The 20,490-nt window shown below is 39.7% G+C and overlaps 1 protein-coding gene and 1 non-coding gene across 8 annotated transcripts in view; both read right to left on the bottom strand.

Moving 5' to 3' along the window:
* Window positions 1-9,529, bottom strand: part of IST1 (IST1 factor associated with ESCRT-III) — a 38,791-nt gene extending 29,262 nt beyond the window's left edge. For 3 of the 7 annotated variants that reach the window (XM_043434814.1, XM_043434817.1, XM_043434819.1), the window contains exon 1: window positions 9,377-9,528. The gene's annotated coding sequence lies outside the window, so the exon portion shown is untranslated. Of the gene's footprint in view, window positions 1-4,076; window positions 4,411-9,376 lie in introns of those variants that run through there. The other 4 variants (XM_043434816.1, XM_043434820.1, XM_043434815.1 and 1 more) reach the window with 4 other exon arrangements.
* A 3,312-nt stretch (window positions 9,530-12,841) lies between these two features.
* On the bottom strand, window positions 12,842-12,951 carry LOC122421784. The gene has a single exon (XR_006263601.1). It is a non-coding gene; the product is annotated as a U6 spliceosomal RNA (small nuclear RNA).
* Between the last annotated feature and the right edge of the window lie 7,539 nt (window positions 12,952-20,490).

Genomic DNA, 20,490 nt, shown 5'->3' with positions numbered 1-20,490 from the left:
CTGAGTCAGGAATACCCTCTGGAGGAGGAAATGGCAACCCACTCCAGTATTCTTGCTGGGAAACTCCCATGGACGAAGGAGCCTGGTAGGCTACAGTCCATGAGGTCGCAAACAGTCAGACACTACTCAGCACACACACAAGTCACTCTCAGATGAGGGAACATTAATAAGAAAACTTGGAACACTAAAATAAAGGAAGAAACGGCAAATATTTATATCTTACATTACAGAAATGGCAGATACCTGGGTAAATACAATAGATGATTGTTCTCTTGAGTCTCTTAAAATGTATTTGACAGTTAAAAGCAAAACTAATAACACTGATGGGTTTTTTTCCCAACACATGTAAACATAATACATAAGATAACCACAACATAACAGTATAAATGGGGAGGGAGCAAGGTAAAGGGAACTACATGATATTTCTATTACTATATTCCACAAGAAGTGATAAAATACTAAGTAGATTGTGAAAAGTTAAGTATGTCCACTATAATTCCTAGATTGACCAGTAAAACATATTATATCAAAAAAAGACTAAAAAGCTGGACAGATTTTAAACTTGACTAAACTGCTCAAATAACCCAAGATAAGGCATGCAAGCAGAAAGAGAAATGAAAAACAGAAAACAATAATAAAGTGGTAGACCTAAATTCAAATATACTAACAATTACATAAGTAGAAATTATCTAAACATGACAATTTTAAAAAGAGGTTGTCAGAAATGTAACTATGTATGGTGACAGATGTTAACTAGGCTTACCAGATGGTTCAAAAAATGATCAAACTATATACTGCCAAGATTAAATTCACATCAATAATGCAGGAAGGTTAAAAGTATGAAAAAAAGTATATCATGCAAACAGTAGTCAAAAGAAAGCTGAAAGTTGTACCTTTCAACCCCTCCACCCATTTCATTACAAATTTCCAGTTATAAAATACTGTAAATGAGTCATGGGATGTTATGTACAATGTGGTATAGTGACTATGATTAATATTGTATTACATATTTTGAACTGTGGGGTTGTAGAAGACTCTTGAGAGTCCCTTGGACAGCAAGGAGATCAAACCAGTCAATCCTAAAGGAAATTAACCCTGAATATTCATTGGAAGGACTGATGCTGAAGCTCCAATATTTTGGCCACCTGATGCAAAGAGCTAACTCACTGGAAAAGATCCTGATCCTGGGAAAGATTGACGGCAGGAGGAGAAGGGAACAACAGAGGACGAGATGGTTGGATGGCATCACTGACTCAATGCACATGAGTTTGAGCAAGCTCTGGGAGATGGTGAAGGACAGGGAAGCCTGGCATGCTGCAGTCCATTGGGGTCGCAGAGAATCAGACACAACTGAGCAACTGAACAACAACAACAAATTACAAAGCTACTAAGAAAAAAAAATTTTTTTTTTTTTTTTTTTTTTTTTTTCATTTTTTTGGCCCAGGTGCCGAGTATGTGGGATGTGGGATCTTAAGTTCCCTGACGAGAGATTGAACCTGCACCACCTGCAATAGAAATGCAGAGTCTTAACCACAGGATCGCCAGGGAAGTCCCAAGAGAATGGATCTTAAAAGTTCTCATCAAAAGAGGAAAAAACTGTAACTATGTATGGTGACAGATGTTAACTAGACTTACTGATGGCATCACTGACTCAATGGACATGAATTTGAGCAAACTCCGGGAGATGGGAGGACAAGGAAGCCTGGGGTCAGAAAGAGTTGGACTCGAATTAGAGACTGAACAACAACAAAAATTTAACGTGGTAATCATTTTGCAATATATACAAATATCAAAGCATTATGTTGTATACCTCAAACTAATGAAGTTATATATCAATAATACTTCAACTTTAAAAAAAAACTGAAGGGGCTATGCTGTTAGACAAAGTAGACTTCAGCAAGAAAAACCAGGGATACAAAGGGATATTATATAATCACAGAAGGGTGAATTCACAATGAAAATGTAACAACCTAATAGCGAATGCAACCTAATAATGAATGCACAATAAAGCTTCAAAATACAAGAAACAACAAAAGACAGATAGGACAGGACAAAGAAACAAATCCTTAACTGTAGTTGGTCACTTCCAACATACTTCCCCTTGAAATTTCTTAAATTAGCAGACAGAATATCAGCAAGAGTACAGAACTGAACACCAATAATAACCAACTATATCTCACAGACATTTACAGAACACTCCACTCAACACAGCAATGCACAGGGAACATTTATGAATGTAGACCACATCCTGGGTTACAAAACAAGCTTTAACCAATTAAACAGAACTGAAGTCACACAAGGTATATTCTTTAACTTCAATGGAAATTAATCTAAAATCAGTAATAAGAAAGATAACAGAAAATCTCCAAACACTTGTAAATTAAACACTATACTTCTAAATAATATATGTCAAAGAGGAAGTTTCAAGTGGAAATTATTTTTAAAAGTTTAAACTGCAAGAAAATGAAAGTTAAAATATAACATCAAAATGTGTGTGTGAAGCTAAAGGAGTGCTTGGGGAAATTTACAATTTTAAATGCTAGCATTAGAAAAGAAGGAAGGTATGAGAGACATTTTTTTGAGGTTGAAGCCTGGTGTCTCTCTCTTTGCCTGATAAAGCAATAAAGTTATTATTTTCTACTTCCTGCCCCACCCCCCCAAAAAAGGAAAAGAAAGGTCTCAAATTAGTAAATTAAGCTTCCACAAGTAACTGTAAAAAGAGAAAAATTAACCCAAAGCAAGCAGAAAGAAACAATTAAAAGGTAAAAATCAATGAAACTGAAAAGAGGAAAATCAATGATATCAAACACAGGTTCTTTGGAAAGAAGGATGGAAGTGGCAGGGGACACACACATTACCAGTATCAGGACTGAAAAAGAGGGATACCATTACAGGGCCTATAAATACTAAAAGGGACATTATTACTAACTTGGGCTTCCCAAATGATGCAGTGGTCAAGAGTCTGCCTACCAATGCAGGAGCTCAAGAGATGTGGGTTACAAAGAGTCCCTGGAGTAGGAAATGGCATCCCACTCCAGTATTCTTCCCTGGAAAATTCCATGGACAGAGGAGCCTGAAGCACTACATTTCATGGGGTCAGACACAAATGAACACAAGCACACACACGTATTACTAACTTACACCTATAAATTCAACAATGAGACAAAATGGACAAATCTGTTAGAAGTGCAATTTACCAAAACTGACGCATGAAGGAACTATATTCAACATTTGTAATAACCTATAATGGAAAAGATTCTGAAAAAGTAAATATATGAATGACAATCACTTTGCAGTACATCTGAAACTAACACAACATTGTAAGTCAACTACAATAAAAAAAAAAAAGCTGGACTTCCTTGCTGGTACAGTGACTAGGAATCTGCCTACCAATGCAGGGGACATGAGTTTGATCCCTAGTCTGGAAGATTTCGCGTGCCACGGAGCAACTAAGCCAGTGCACCACCACCACTGAAGCCTGAGCACTCTAGGGCCCTTGAGTGACAACTACTGAGCCCTCAGGCGGCAGCTACTGAAGCCCAAGAGCCTAGAACCTGTCCTTCAAAACAAGAGAAGCCACCACAATGAGAAGTACATGCAGCACAACTAAAAGTAGCCCCACTCATCGCAACTAGAGAAAACCCGAGTGCAGCAATGAAGACCCAACGCAACCAAAAGGTAAAATAAGTGATTTTTAAAAAACTGACTCAAAAGAAATACAAAATATAACTGCCCCTTATACAATGACAAAAACTGAATCTAAAATTAAGAAACATTCCAAAAGAAAATCCAGGCCCAAGTGCCTTCTCTGTTAAACATTTAAGGAAATTCTATCAAACACTTAAGGAAATTTAGCACCGATATTTACATGAACTCTCACACCTCAAGGGCTTCCCAGGTGGCTCAGTTGTAAAGAATCCACCTGCCAAGCATGATCCCTGGGTCAGGAAGATCTCCTGGAGAAGGAAATGGCGACCCACTCCAGTATTCCTGCCTGGAGGAGCCTGGCGGGCTACAGTCCAAGGGGTCACAAAAGAGTAGGACACTAGACTTAGAGTCCAAAAACAACAACATACCTCAAAAGGCTGGTATGAGGATTAAATGAAAATTTGTGGATTTTAGGGCATTTCCTGGCGGTCCAACGGCTAAGACTCCACACTTTTCACTGACTAAAGCCAGAGTCAATTCCTGGTGAGGGTACTAAGATCCTGGAAGGTGGCAAAAAAATAAGTAAAACTACAGTCAACAGACCCATACCTAAAAGGTCTAATCATCTAAAGATTAGCTGATAGGTTATTAGCTAATAGCTGGTGGCCCACTAGTTCAGAATCCACCTGCCAATGCAGAGGATATGGGTTCAATCCCTGGTGCAGAAAGATCCCACATGCTGTGGGGCAACTAAGCCCACCACTGAAGCCCGAACGCCCTAGAGCCTATGCTCCACTACAAGAGAAGCCACTGCCATGAGACACCAGTGCACTGCAACCAGAGTAGCCCCTGCTCATTGCAACTAGAGAAAGCCAGTGCACAGCAATGAAGACCCAGGGCAGCCAGAAATAAAAATTTTAAAATAAAGATTAGCTGATAAATGAACTTTTTCAAAACTGAAGACTAGGACTTCCCTGATAGTCCAGTGGTTAAGAATCTGCCTGTCAATGTAGGAGACACAGGTTCAATCCCTGGCCTGGGACGATTCCACATGCCTCGGGGCAGCTAAGCTCAAATGCCACAACTGCTAAAAAAAAAAAAAAAAAGAAGAATACTTGAGGTACAATATAAGTTACAGGTATACAATACATTGGCTCACAATTTTTAAAGGTTATACTCTGTTATTACATGGAATTTTAAATGTTTTGGATTAAAATTAAAAGTTAATGTATTTGCATCTTTTTTCCCTTGCTTTAACTGTTTCAACCTCATTGGAGAATTTCAGCTGTAATGAGTTTAGCTCTTCTCAAGGTTGCTGCTGCTTTTAGTCACTATGCCGTGTCTGACTCTTTTTTTTTCTCTTGACTCACTATTTCTAAGGTTCCACTGTTACTCCCACACTGTCTCGTACAGTACTTAGTACAAAGCTGTCACTTGTTTATTATGTTAATAGGAAATTTAACTAAAAATAAGTCTTTTGAGTTCCACAAACTTAAGAGAATCTAGTTTTGTTTTAGATTTAAGGAAAGGAAAATAATTTGCCAAAATATTTTGTCAACTTGAGTTCTGAGGACTTTCAACTTTCAGAAATTAGACTCCTATTCTACAAAAACTAATCATTAAGGACAATGACACTAAACCACAAGGTATTAACTATTACTTACCTTATTTAGGACATGTCCAAAATAACTACCAATATATGTAAAAATAAAAACATTAGACTCAAAGCTTATCTAATAAAAAAGGTCGATTTAATTATCATTTCAGGGTTTTTTTTTCTTTTGGCCCTGCCTTGAAGCTTGCAGTATCTTAATTCCTCGACCAGGGAGCCAACTCATGTCCCGGCAGTAAAACCACCAAGTCCTAACCTCTGAACTGCCAGGGAATTCTTCCAATTCAGGATTTGAACTTGTGTTTCCAAAGCTACCATCAACTTTGTATCCTGAGTGATTCAGAATACTAATTTTAGGAATAACCTAGAAGTTAATAAACTATTCTGGTCAAGTCACTATTTTATACATGCACAAATAATTATATACAGAAAAAAAATATGTAAACACATGTGAATACACTTAAATGTTACCATATACTAATACTGCCCAATAACCTAATTTAAAACTGTCATTTGATTCAGAGCTTATTCTAAACTCATTTTGTACCTCAAGATTTTTACTGCCATTCATCCACTCAAACATTTTTGAGTGCTAGTCAATCAAGTAAGGCTTCCCAGGCAGTTCAGTGGTAAAGAAACTGCTGGCCAATGCAGGAGACTCAGGTTTGATCCCCAAGTCCAGAAGCTCCCCTGGAGTAATAAATGGCAACCCGCTCTAGTCTTCTTGCCCGGAGGAGCCTGGCAGGCTACAGTCCATGGAGTCCCAAAGAGTCGGATACAACTGAGCACGCACATATGCACATTCTATCAAGTACTGTGCCAAGCAGATAGAGACAACAGACATTTAAGTAATACCCTAGTGTTTTAAGGAGTTCACAGTTTAATGAAGATAAGTGACACAAAAACAACTATAAGACACATAAACACCTATAACATAAACCTTATAGGGATTTCCCTGGTGGTCCAGCGGTTAAGAATCCACCTGCCAATGCAGGGGATACAGGTCCAATCCCTGGTCTGGTTGGGAAGATTCCACGTGCCTTGAGGCAACTAGGCCTCTACACCACAACTACTGAGCCCATGCACTCCACAACAAGAGAAGCCACCACAACGAGAAGCCCATGCACTGCAACGAAGACCAAGTGCAGCCAAAAATTAATTTTTAAAAAAGGGAAACTATAAATCTCCTAAAAGGATTATGAACTAGTGATTGTGAAATTACTTCTCAGTATTTTAATTACATCACCATTATGTCACACACTGGTCAGCAACCTCATGTTCTCTTCTGGGCTCTTTCAAATCCTTCATTTTACCCCAGTCCTTAAAGTTGGAACAACAAACTGATCTAGTCCTTCTTTTATCACCCAGCTTCAGGAGCCTTTTAAAACTGGATAAACTCTCCATTCTGAATAAGGGAAAGTGTAAAACCATGGACTGGGCCATTCCTCATGTCACCCTTGGAGAGAGAAGGGAGAGACTGCTGCAGCTCAGAACAGCTTCCCAAATTAGTGAAGCTGCCCAGAGACAGTAATCCTGAAAACTTTAAAGTGTCTAAAAAGTAGCAAAACAGACCATTAAGTCCCAAGAAACCAACTTGAGAGTCTTGTAGCTCCAAAAGAACCAAACTGGGAAAGGAGGCAACAGTCTATAGTACACAGAATACCATTTTTTTAGTATATAGGAAAACTGTATTTGAAATGTATTATTTTATTTATCCTGAACACCTCTTTCTTATAAGGGATATGAACAGATTCAGGTATCATTTAGGCACTGCAGATATGAATAAGTGACATAAAAGTACAAACAAGCTAGAAGACATTTCCACAATACAGCCCAATTCTTAAAACCATCTCACGTACAGAAACGTCAAGTTTACTGTATTTTCAAACTGTACTCAAATCATCAGTGACCAAACTAATCAAGATTAAAAATTTAATAAAAGACCACAAAACCAGCTATCATGTATAACTCACAAGAAAAGTACAGACTTCAGAATTCAGAGACCATCAAGATTTTCCGGAAGGAGCTATAAATATTGAAATGCGTAAGACTTTATGACAGTAACTTTATCTTGTTTCTCAATAAAAGTAATATAAAAAGCAATACAAAAAATTCGTTGGACATACTTTCACAAAGAGTTTCTCTTAAGGCTTATTTTTACAAAGTTGTAATCACAGACTCCAATCACTAGTGAATTTTATCACTTAACATCATATCTGCTACAGTCTTCAGTATTATACTTTAATGGCTGCCTAATAGTACATTGAGTAATCATTTTTAATAATTTCCCAACCTTTTTTATATTTGCCATATAAATGCTGAAATTAGTATTCATGTGTATACTACTTTTTCTGTATTTTAAATTATCTCATTAGACTATACTCTCTTCTAGTTTCCTTTTTAAATCAGGATAGACTTTGTGTCATTGGGACTTAATTGTGATTTTAAAGGAAAAGTGAAAGTCGCTCAGTCCTGTCAGACTCTCTGCGACCCCACGGACTACACAGTTATGGAAATCTCCAGGCCAGAATACTGGAGTGGGTAGCCTTTCCCTTCTCCAGGGGATCTTCCCAACCCAGGGATCGAACCCAGGTCTCCCACATCACAGGTGGATTCTTTACCAGCTGAGGCACCAGGGAAAACCAAGAAAACTTGAGTGGGTAGCCTATCCCTTCTCCAGCGCATCTTCTGACCCAAGAATTGAAGTGGGGTCTCCTGAATTGCAGGCGGATTCTTTTACCAGCTGAATTATCAGGGAAATTATTTTAAAGGAATGAGTCGGGGATTTTTTTTTTTTATTATTATTTTAAAGGAATAGAGTCGGGGATTCCGGGGCTCCCAATCATTGAGACTCCAGAGGCGAAGGAAGACAGGAAGAAGGAAAACAATCTGGACAGAACAATAACACTACTTTAAAAATTAGAAGACTTAGGAAACTGGGTGACTTTAAAATGTAATACTAACATCAAGGTTTCAAAATAATCTTTTATCCTCGAATAAAAGGATATTACTAAGTCCTCCTATCCCAGAAGATGGGGTTCCGAGAAAGCTGTAAAAACAAAATTTCCGGTGGAAATTTCTCCTAAGTACAGGAATCAAAAAGGTTACTATTTGCGCGGGGCGGGGGTTGGGGGGGCGACGACGACACATATATTAACTATTACTTTACTAAACGAATACATAATAGGGGAATAAACGAAACAAGATTGGCCAGAAAATAATCGTTGAAGAATCTGGGTGGAATTCATTAGTCTTTACCTTTGCTTTAAATTTTCATAATAAAAAGTTTTAAAAACTAATGAATACGCTAGCATAATAGAAAAACTATGACCAGCTCTTAATTCCAACTTTACTGCTACAAAGAGTGAAAGTGACTCTCTTTCCTATTACCTAATTATTAAACGGGCGCTCTTGGGTCCCGATCCTTGTAAAACCTTATGCAGGTCGAGTTTCCAGTCCTCTCACCTGCAGCCACCGCTGAAGGGGAGCAATGAGAACTGAAAGAGGAGGGGCGCAAGGACAGGACCACAGGCTCCTCAAAAGACCGCTCATCAGACAAGAAGGGGTCGGCGAAAGGCGTCAAAGGTCGCGTTTTGCTTCCGCTAAAGAAAAAGGCAATTTCGCCCAGGGGCCCCAGGTACGCTCCCTGGAGGCCGCGCCGCCCAGGGGAGGCTGCCCGGCTCGGACGCGGACTCCCCCGGGCACCAGGGACACAACCAAACCGAAGTCTCTCTGGGCCAGAAGAGATGGGGTGAGGGGAGTGGCCGAGAGCGCCGACCCGGCCCTGTCCGCGTCGGGTGACAAAGCCCAGGCCGCGGCAGTTCCACCCCGGGGTAGAGACGGCTAGAAGCAGGGACAAGAAAGTTTGGTGGTGTCATGCATCCACGACTAGCGGTCTCCAAGCTGCTCGCGGCCCTGCCACGCCCCCGAGCCTGGCCTTCGGCGGCCTTCCGCGCCGCAGCCCCTCCGGCCCGACCTCCGGCCTGACCAGGATCATTCCGTTTCTCCTCACCTGCCACCTCAGAGTCGTCCAAATCCCGGGCTAGGGACTTCTAAACCCGAAACGCAGTGTGGGGAAGAAAACAAAGACGCACGACCCTGAAAAAGCCCACTCACCTGGCCAAATCCGGACGTGAAAACGGCTGAGACGCACTTGGAAACCAAGACTCAGCATCCAAAATGGCGGCTCTCTCTGCCTCAGCACATCGAGCACAGGCGGAGGGATCCGCGACCGAGTTAGCCACGCCCTCTTTCCAGGGATTGGCTGCGCTTCCGCCGCTCCTGGGACTCATGCCCTGAGGGCCTCAGGGCTCCTCTGCCCAGATTCCTACGGAGCCGGCGCAGCCGGGGACTACTTCCCGCGGCGGAGGCATGGGAGGAGAGCGCAGACTCGTCACGCCTCAGAATCACCTGCTGGGGCGCGCCCTGGGTCTCGCAGGTCACTCCCTGGGCGTGGGGAGGTTAGCAGCTGAGGCTTGTTTCCGAGTCCGCGCCCAGTACCTTGTTCGGGATTGTTCCAGTCCGTGGAAAAACCGGCTTCAGCACGGCCTTCCAAACTCCGGAGTTAAGTCTCCTGCTGTCGTCCCTCGCTTGACTTCACTCGCCACGGGGACATTCCTCCTGCGTCTTGGTTCATTTCGTCAAATGACCTGCTAAGCAGGTTTCCACTCTTCTCTGGCAGCTGACGACTCTTTTTCCGGCTCTTCGCCCTCCTTCCTTAGTCGTCCACCCTCTCTCCTACCCACTTTGATACTCCTGCCCCGCTTTTAAACCCAATCTGATTGCTCTTTCAAACAGAATACCGACAGTCTTTTATTTAAATAAGATGTTTCCTCAGCAGCACATTCTCTGGGAATTTACCTTATCTCTGTATTCAGAGAAAACTTTTTCTTTTAGTTATCTTTGTGCTTAACTTGAAAACCATTCTCTCTGATTAACGTTAGAAGGGGTTTCCTAAGCACTTGGCTTCTAGAAGGATGTAATCCTGCCCCCTGCTGTACTGGGTGCATCTACCTAGACCAAAATTGTGGTTTGCTAAATTGTGATGAGGTAATCTGACAAAGCTGGAACTAAGAGTAACCATATGAGGTTCATATGAATTTATAAGTAATGTGTCTCTATAACTACTTCCAGTATTTCTAAATTAGAAGCAGCTTTCAGAACCTCAGTATACAGTGCGTGGTTCTTTTTAAAATGTATGTTCTTTTTAAAATGTATGGATTTTTGTTGTTGATAAATGCATGCATATATGAATTGAGTCCATTCTGCAATAAAGCAATAGCATCTAAAAAAAGGGGGGGGGGCAAATTGCTCGGATCTAAAAAGGCTTAGAAACACAGCAACCACATGTTACATGGACCTTGTTTAGATAGCTTGAAACCAATTTATAGTCTTTTATGGGCTTCCCTGGTGACTCGACGGTAAAGAATCTGCCTGCAATGCAGGAGACATGAGTTAGATCCCTGAGTTGGGAAGTTCCCCTGGAGAAAGGAATGGCAACCCACTCCAGAAGAGCCTGGCAGGCTACAGTCCGTGGACTCACAAAGAGTCAAGACTGCAGGATTCCAGTTATTTGAGGAATTTAAAGAGGTCGGCTCAAGACGAAGGTAGAATGGTGTGGGAAGGGAGAGTGGCGAGTTGCTGTTTAATGAGTACAGAATTTCAGTTTGGGACGATGAAACCGTTCTGGTGATGGATGGTGGTGATGGCTACACAACCGTGAATGTACTTAATGCCACTGAACTGTACAACTAAAAATTGTTAAAATGGTAGCTTTTATGTGTATTTTACCACAGTAAAAAATGTTCATTGTAAAAATTTTCAAATGACATCAGTGTCATGGGAGAGAATTAAATAATATACTAGTGAATTAAATGGAAAATGTGGCATCTACAAGAAGACTGACTTTTTTACAGAAAGAGGGCTAAGAGAGACAATAACCAAATGAAATGCATAAAGTTCAGTTGGATCCAGATTAGAAAAAAAGAATACATATTTGGGGAAACAACTTGGGAAATTTGAATATGTACCAGATATTAGATATTATGGAATTATTGTTAATTTTCCTTGGTATAATCACGTCACTGAGTGGAGAATGCCCTTATTCTTAGAAGATATGTGCTGAACTGTGTAGAACTGAAGGATCATGGTATCTACAACTTAACCTTCATATAGTTCAGAAAACGGAAAGTGTGTGTGCACAACTAGGCTAATATATGTCTTAATGGAAATTATTAGGTTTTCCCCCAGAAACTACCAGACTAAGCTCTCAGCAATAAGTATATATAAAAATAAACATACATGTATGTAACACACACACAGACACATATATATATATATTTGGATGTGCCACATGGTATGTGGGGACCTTAGTTCCCCAACCAGGGATTGAAACTGCACCCACAGTCTTAACCATTGGACCACCAGGGAAGCCCAAGTATATTCTGATTCTGTTCTGCATTTAGTTTAAAAACAGAATAAAATGGACTGTTTTCAATACTCCCGTTTTTTTAAGGACAGAAATATGTTTATTGTTTTACTAGTTTGAGAATATATATGTAAAGTAAACTGAAAGGCCTATGCACACTCTCCATGCCATTGTTAGTTTTTGGACTATATTATTCCAAAATTTTATTTATTTAAAATTTAACACAAATAGGATAACAATATACACTCCATATTCAGTACACTTGGGCTTCCCTTGTGGCTCAGCTGATAAAGAATCAGCCTGCATTGTGGGAAACTTAGGTTTGATCCCTGGGTTGGGAAGATCTCCTGGAGAAAGGAAAGGCTACCACTCCCATATTCTGGCCTGGAGAATTCCATGGACTGTATACAGTCCATGGGGTTGCAGAGTCGGACACCACTGAGCAACTTTCACTTCACTTCTTCAGTAAACTTGCTTTTATCTTTAAGATGGAAAGATCTTTATTCCTTACTGGATTGATATGCAAGGTTGTAAAGTACTTGAAATCACTTTTTTTTAACTTATTTTATATTGGAGTATAGTTGATTAGAGGGCTTCTTAGGTGCCGCAGTGGTCAAAGATGCCTGCCAGTGCAGGAGACCTGGGTTCAAATCCTGGGTCAGGAAAATCCCCTGGAGTAGGAAATGGCAACCTGCCCCGGGATTCTTGTCTGGAAAATCCTATGGACAGAGGAGCCTGGCGGGCTACAGTCCATGGGGTCGCAAAGAGTTGGACATGACTGAGCGACTAAGCACACACATAGTTGATTTACCATGTTGTATTAGCTTCAAGTGTACAGCAAAGTGATTGAGCCATACAAACACATGTATCTATTCTTTTTCAAATTCTTTCCCATTTAACTTATGACACAATATTAAGTAAACCTGCTTTTTATACTTAATATATTCTGCATATCTTTTTATATCAATGCATATCAATCCATATTATCTTTAATAACGGAAGCAGGTGTATCATTATTTAGCCAATCTTTTACTGCTATTTTGGTAGGTTCCAACATTCCAATAGATGCCATTATGGATATCCTTCTAAAAATATCTATGCATACTTTCAGGTTATTTCTTTTTTTTTTTTTAAACAAGCTCTGGCCAGTTTTAAAAAATATGGAACGCTTCACGAATTTGCGTGTCATCCTTGCAAAGGGGCCATGCTAATCTTCTCTGTATCGTTCCAATTTTAGTAGTATATGTGCTGCCGAAGCGAGCACCAGATTATTTCTTAAGGACGCAGTCCCTTAAGTGGCACTGCAAGGTTAGAGAGTATGCATGTTTGAAATTTGGATACCCATGTTATTTATGGGTTGAATTATGTCTCCCCACCAATACATGTGTTGAAGTTCTAACCCCCAGTATCTCAAAATGTGACTTTACGTGGAGGTAGGGTCTTCACAGAGGTGGTCAAGTTAAAATGAGTTCATTAGGGTGGGCCCTAATCCAGTATGACTTGTGATCGCTAAAGAAGAGTAAAATGTGGAGACAGACACATGTATGGGAAGAAAACCACGTGAAGATGAAGGCAGAGACTGGCAGAAGAGTCTATGCATGGAGCAACACCCACGACGGCCAGCAAACCACCAGAAGCTAGGAGAGAGGCCTGGAACAGTTTCTTCCTCACAGCCCTCAAAAGGATCTAACCCTACTAACAGTCTGATCTAGACCGTCCAGCCTCCAGAACTATGAGACAATAAATGGCTGTTGTTTAAAGCACCCAGTTTGTGGTACTTTGTTATGGCAGCACATGCAATCTAGCATAACCCAGTGCCAGACTGCACTCCAAAAAGGTTCCATGACTGGACCTAGGGTCCAGCTTCTCCTCCTCTCCAACTGCAGGCATTAACCTTTCTCATCCTTTGGAAGCCAAGAAGTTATGTTAATTGGCACATCTTTGAAAATGAGTAAGACTGACTGTCTTGTAAACAGCACTCATGAGAGTCTTTTTACCATTTTCCTAAATTAATTTTAAAATAATTTTTTAAATGCATAAACATGGCAGACCACACACACACAGCTGAAAAAGATGGACAGCAAAAATTAAGTCTCTCTGACCCTTAGTCCTTCAGTCTCCTGACTCTAGAAGTAACCATTGTTACCAGATTCTTGTGCCTTTGAGCATGTTGCTTAATCTCTCTATGCTTCAGGTTCTTCATATGTAAAATGGGAATAATATCACCTACATTAATAAAGTTGTTATGAGAATTAAATGTGTCAGTTATAAACAGCTCTTAGAATAGTGTCTGACAATGTTAATGCTATTGAAGTCCTTCCAGTGATATTATCTGTAAGGCCATATACATAAATATGACTTTTGTTTTTAAACATGTAATAGCATACCATACTTTCTATGGTTGTCCCTCGGTATCAGTGGATTGGTTCCAGGAACCTCAAGGACACCAAAATCTCAAGTCCCTTGCATAAAGTGCTGTAGTATTAATATTTTCACATACCACCTATGATCCTCCATGCACGCATGCTCAGTCACATCTGACTCTTTGCAAGTCCACGGACTGTAGCCTGCCAGGCTCTTCTGTCCATGGGATTCTTGAGATAGGAATACCTGAGCGGGTTGCCAATTCCTGCTCCAGGGGATCTTCTCAACCCGGGGATCAAACCCGTGTCTCCCTCACACTGCAGGTGGGTTCTTTACCACTGAGTCACCAGGGAAGCCTCACACAGTCTTCCTATCTACTCCAAATCATCTCTAGATTTACTTGTAATACCCAATACAATGTAAATTCTATGTAAATAGTTGCCAGTGAGCTGAAAACTCAATTTTTGCTTTTTGATACTTTCTGCAATTTTTCTTCACAATTGTTTCAAGCCAAGGTTGATTGGCACCATGGATGAAGAACTCTTGGGTATGGAGAGCTGACCTCATACTGTAACTTGTTTAGTACTATAGCTTGCTTTAAGATACATATCTCAGAGATTGCACCATAGCAGCAGTTAGCAATAACTCTGATTCTTTTAAAGAGCTGCATAATATTCCATTGTATGTGAAGCATATATTTTAAGCACTGCTCTATTGATGGGTGTTTACATTATTTCTAATATTTTGCCTGTATAAACAAGGCTGCAATGCCTAAATATTTGCTTGTGTGGATTGTACAAATTGGGTAAATTCCCAGAAGCAGAAGAACTGGGTCAAAGTGTAGATATATTTTTAATGCTGATAGATATTGCCAAATCACCCTACAAAGAGGAAGTGTCGATCTACACCATCACCACCAATGTGTTGAGAGTTTCTATTTCCCCATGCCATCAGTAATAATGTGTTTACATAACTTTTGGAATCCTTGACATTATTGCACCCTTGAACAAACCATAACAGTAAAGATGAGTGAAAAGTGTCATCAAGTCACTGTCTTGCTAAAAAATGATATGCTTCACTTAGAAAAATTGCTTCTAACTCAGCACTTTCTTGGATTCAGCAATTATCACCTGTGTCCTGTCTTGTCTAATTACTTAGGTCCTATATCAATGTGAATTGTACCACACCTGCCAATTATTCAAAACAGTATCTCTATCCCTGGCGGACTAGACCAGTTTTGATCAAAGCTAAACATAATCCAAAAAAACAAAATGATTCACACTGTTTCACTTGAAAATCCTGCTTTGCTGTTAGGATAAAAATTAACACATAACATTTCTTTGGTTAACTAACCAGTAATTCTATTTTATGTATATATTATAACTAGTGGCTGTAACTAAAACTTGATATAGTTGATATAGTACTTGAAGAGTCTTACAAGCTTGTAAGACAAAATATCAGGCCTGTTTTTGTACACCCCTTCCAGCTAAGAATGGTTTTTACAGTGTTAAGAGACTGTGGGAAAACAAAAAACAAAAAAAAACAGGACTTCCCTCTCTGTCCAGTGGTTGAGAATTTGCCTGCTAGTGCAGGGGACATGGGTTCAATACTTGATCCAGAAAGATGCCACATGCAGCTAGGCAACTAAACTCATGCTCCACAACTATTGCAGAGAAGGCAATGGCACCCCACTCCAGTACTCTTGCCTGGAAAATCCCATGGACGGAGGAGCCTGGTAGGCTGTAGTCCATGGGGTCGCTAAGAGTGGGACACGACTGAGCGACTTCACTTTCACTTTTCACTTTCATGCACTGGAGAAGGAAATGGCAACCCATTCCACTGTTCTTGCCTGGAGGATCCCAGGGACGGGGGAGCCTGGTGGGCTGCCGTCTATGGGGTTGCACAGAGTCGGACACGACTGAAGCGACTTAGCAGCAGCAGGAGCAGCCACAACTATTGAACCTGTCTTCTAGAGCCCAGGAGCTACAACTACTGAAGCCTGCACCCTAGAGCCCGTGCTCTGCAATAAGAGAAGCCACAAGGAGAAGCCTGTGCACTGAATGAAGAGCAGCCCCTGCTCCCTGCAACTGGAGAAAGCCTGCACAAAGCAACAGAGTCCAAGCACAGCCATAAATAAATAAACAAATAAATCTTAAAAGGGGGGGGGGAATAATATGTGACAGAACCCTTATATTGCCCACAAAGCCTATTTGTAAACTTTACAGAAAAATTTTGCTGAGTGCTAGGGCTTCCCTGGTGACTCAGCTGGTAAAGAATCCACCTGTAATGCAGGAGACCTGGGTTTGATCCCTGGGTTGGGAGGATCCCCTGGAGAAGGGAACGGATACCTACTCCAGTATTCTGGCCTGGAGAATTCCATGGACTGTACAGTCTGTGGGGTTGCGAAGAGTTGGACATGACTGAGCGACTTTCACACACAACAGAAGAAGGGCTTCCCAGGGACACTAGTGGTAAAGACCCTGACACAAGAGACCCGAGTTCCATCCCTGGGTCGGGAAGATCCCCTGGAGGAGGGCAGAGCAACCCACTCCAGTATTCTTGCCTGGAGAATCCCATGGACAGAGGAGCCTGGTGGGCTACAGTCCACAGGGTCACAAACAGTTGGGCATGACTGAAGCAACATAGTAATTTGCTTTTTTTTTTTTTTTTAAGGACTAACATTTACAAAGGCGCGAGTCTCAGGAAGTTTTTAGGCTAAAAATTGTAAAGTGAAATAGAAACCACTCTGGATATCTTCCTAATAAGGTCTAGAGCATGTTTTAGAGCACTTAGGAAATGACTCCTCAGAGAACTTATGAACATCAATAATTTGGGCTATATATAGATATTAAATATCTCCATGGCATTTTGCAGTTTACAGGGTACTTACAAACATATTAACTCAGTCTGAGGCTCACAACATTCCTGTGAAGGAACTGTAGGTCAGAAATGTCTATTAATTTTTATAAGAGGAAAGTGAAGCTTAGACCTGTAAAGTGACCAATCCAAGATAAACAGCAGCAAGTGCCAGGATCAGATCTTGATCCCAGATCCTGAGCCTTGACATGATATAATTTTCATAGGTCCACATTTCCATAATAATTTGCATCGTCCTTTTACTTTCAATTTGTGTATAATGAGTTTATCAAAAAAGAAAAATGCATTAAATCACAATTATAAACTCTCATTTGAGTTCACATATCAGATCAAAAAGGAATTCTCAAATCAGATTCTTTTCATGACATTTATCCTGATTGCAATCATCCTATAAAACTTAATTTTCCTTAAATGAATTCAAAGACATGAAAACTTATAATTCTATATTCTAAATATAAACTCCATCTCCTTAAAATATGAGGTTCTTATCAAGATTGTATGAATCTGCATAAGGATACACATATAGGACAATAAAATAGAACTGAAAATCTAGAAATAAATCAATATATTTATGGTCACTTGATTCTGAACAGGGATAACAAGAGAGTTCAATGGGGAAAGAACAGACATTGCAGCAAACAGTGCTGAGAAAACTAGATACATGCATAGAAAAGAATAAAGTTGAACATTCCTGCCTAATACCTATACAAAAATTAACTCAGAATTAATCAAGGAGTAAAATATAAGAGCTGAAACTATAAAATTCTTAGAACAAAATATACATGGAAATCTTCATGATTAAGGACTAGGAGATGGTTTCTTAGATGTGACACCTAAGTCAAAGGCAAACAAAAGGAAAAATAGAAGAACTTTGGTGCTTCAAAGGACATTATCAAGAAACTGAAAAGACAACCTACAGAATAGAAAAAAATTTTTGCAAATCACATATGCTATAATAGTCTAGTATCCAGAATATTTTTTAAAAAACTCCTATAAAATAACAATAAAAAGGCAAATAACTGAACTCAAAAATGCACAATGTATTTGTGAAGACATTCTCCAAATTGTTAATAATAAGCCCAAGAAGATGTTCAACATTCTTAGTCATCAGGAAAATGCAAATCAAAACCACAGTGAGATATCACTTCACTGTATTACAATGTCTATAATGAACAAGACAAACATTAACAAGTATAGCAAAGGACATGAAGAAATTGGAACTCTCCTTCATCACTGGTAGGAATGTAAAATGATACAGGCTCTTTGGGCAAAAGTTTGACAGTTCCTCAAAATGTTAAACACAGAGTTACCATATGAACCAACAATTTCACTCCTAGGTGTACACTTGAGAGAACTGAAAACATATGATCACATAAAAATTGTACACAAGTGTTCACAGCAACATTATTCAGAAGAGCCAAAAAGTGGAAACAACACAAATATCTATCAACTGATGAATGGAAGTAAATGTGGTATACCCATACATTGGAATATTATTTGGCCATAAAAGGGAATGAAGTACTGACGCACACATAGCAACATGGGTGAACCTTGAAAACTTCATGCTAAGTGAGAAGAGCCAGCCACAAAGGCCCATTGTTGTATATTCCATTTATGTGAAATGTTCAGAATAGGTAAATCCATAGAGACCCAAAGATTAGTGATTGAAGGAGGCTGGAAGGAGGAAAAAGAGGGATTGACAACTGTCTGGGGTTTCTGTTCAAGGTGATTAAATGTTTTGGAATTAAATACTTGTGATATTTCACAACCTTGTGAACATACTAAAATCCACTGAGCTTTACTTTAAAAGGGTGAATTTCATGGTATGTGAATTATAAATTATAAATCATAATAAACTTTTTAATGAAATTCTTTAAGTTATCCTACCAATATTGTTGTAATGTAAAGCCCTAACAAGGTTTTTGCAGGAGCCAATAAATATAAACCAGAGGATATTTCAAGGGAAGTTAATATAGTTAAAGTGGCAAAATAATAGCATTAGTTCATAAGTAGACTGGGAATGTTAAAGTAAAAAATGAAGCTGAAATAAAACCCAAGATTAATGGAAAAGTCTTCTAGATCCAGAACATGTTTAGGTGAGAGCAGAGAAAAAATAAACTAATTTCTTATTTAATAATTTTTCCCTTATTTGACTATGACCCTGAATCATAACACCTCAGAGGCATTTCTAGGCTGTATGTGTGTATGTGTGTCTGTGTGTCTGTGTGTGTGTGTATTAGTTGCTCAGTTGTGTCCAACTCTTTGTGATCCCATGGAACTATAGCCCACCAGGCTTCTCTGTCCATGGGATTCCGAGGCAAGAATACTGGAGTGGGTTGCCATTTTTCTTCTCCAGGCGATCTTCCCAAGCTAGGGATTGAATCCATGTCTCCTGCAATGCAGGCGGATTCTTTACTGTCTGAGCCACCAGGTAAGCCCATTTCTAGGGTACATGAAGGTTTTAAAAATAGCATTATTATGACTCTATTTTACTTGCAGTTCAAGTAGATGAAACCAACCACCCAGTATTACACATTATTATATGATGAACCCAAGAAATTTCCCTGGAGGCTCTTTCCTAATGCTCTACCTGCTAGCTATTTTCATGTTGAAAATGTCAACTATGTCAATTTTAAAGTGACATATACAGTCATATTTGTATCCCTCAGACTAAACTCATCAAGAATTACTGTTAAGTACAAAAGCCAGTGTTTATTCCAGCTTACATTCTTAGACTGTCTAGAAACCTTCTGGTTGGATGAGAATATTCCATTTTCTAGTTACCTATCCAGAAATGAAAATTTTAAAGGAAATTTTAAATTTTTATTTTAAAATGAAATTTAACTGAAGTTCAAGAATAATAATTTCTACCTCAAATCCCAACCACAATGAATGAATAAACCATTTACCAAAGAATTGTGAAGGAACAAGATCCTCTCACATTAAACACAAGATGGAGACAATGATATCATCTCTTTAGAGATTTCTGGAAAAGCCATTTTGCAAGAGTGCTTTATGCAAATGCCAGGACTTGTTGCTTTATAAGCAAAGGTTAGCATTCTCTTTAGCCTCGTCTTTGTGGGGCCAGTGATCATACGGGATACATGCATAACGCTTTCATGTATTTATTTTACTTAATCAGCACACCAACCCTACGACAGTAGAGACTAGTAATTATTACACTATTATCCATTTCACATTTTAGGAAGCAGGGGTTCAAAATAGAGAAGTGACTTGCCCAAAGTAACCAGGCTTGTAAGCAGCACACTCAAAGCTGGATCTACCAATATCAGATTCCACCTTCTTTCCACCGCATGCCCTACTTCTCCAAGTGAGCCATGTCAAAGGCAGACTTACGCATTCTACAATGAGAGGGATGACAGAATGAGAGGTTAGGAAGTGGTGAGGAAACAGAAGGGAACGATGAGAGGGGAAAGAAGTGTTTTATTAGGAAATGAGTCTAACCACTCTCAATTGCCCCAAATGTCCCTTAAGTGGCAACAATGCCACAAGTTACCCTTCTCTGAATCAATCCTGTGCCGCCAGTGTACAGCTACTGTTA

This window comes from Cervus canadensis, chromosome 18 (genome assembly GCF_019320065.1).
Source record: "Cervus canadensis isolate Bull #8, Minnesota chromosome 18, ASM1932006v1, whole genome shotgun sequence".
NCBI lineage: Eukaryota > Metazoa > Chordata > Mammalia > Artiodactyla > Cervidae > Cervus > Cervus canadensis.
Note: the sequence above shows the minus strand (reverse complement) of the source record. Positions and strands in the feature narration are given on the sequence as shown.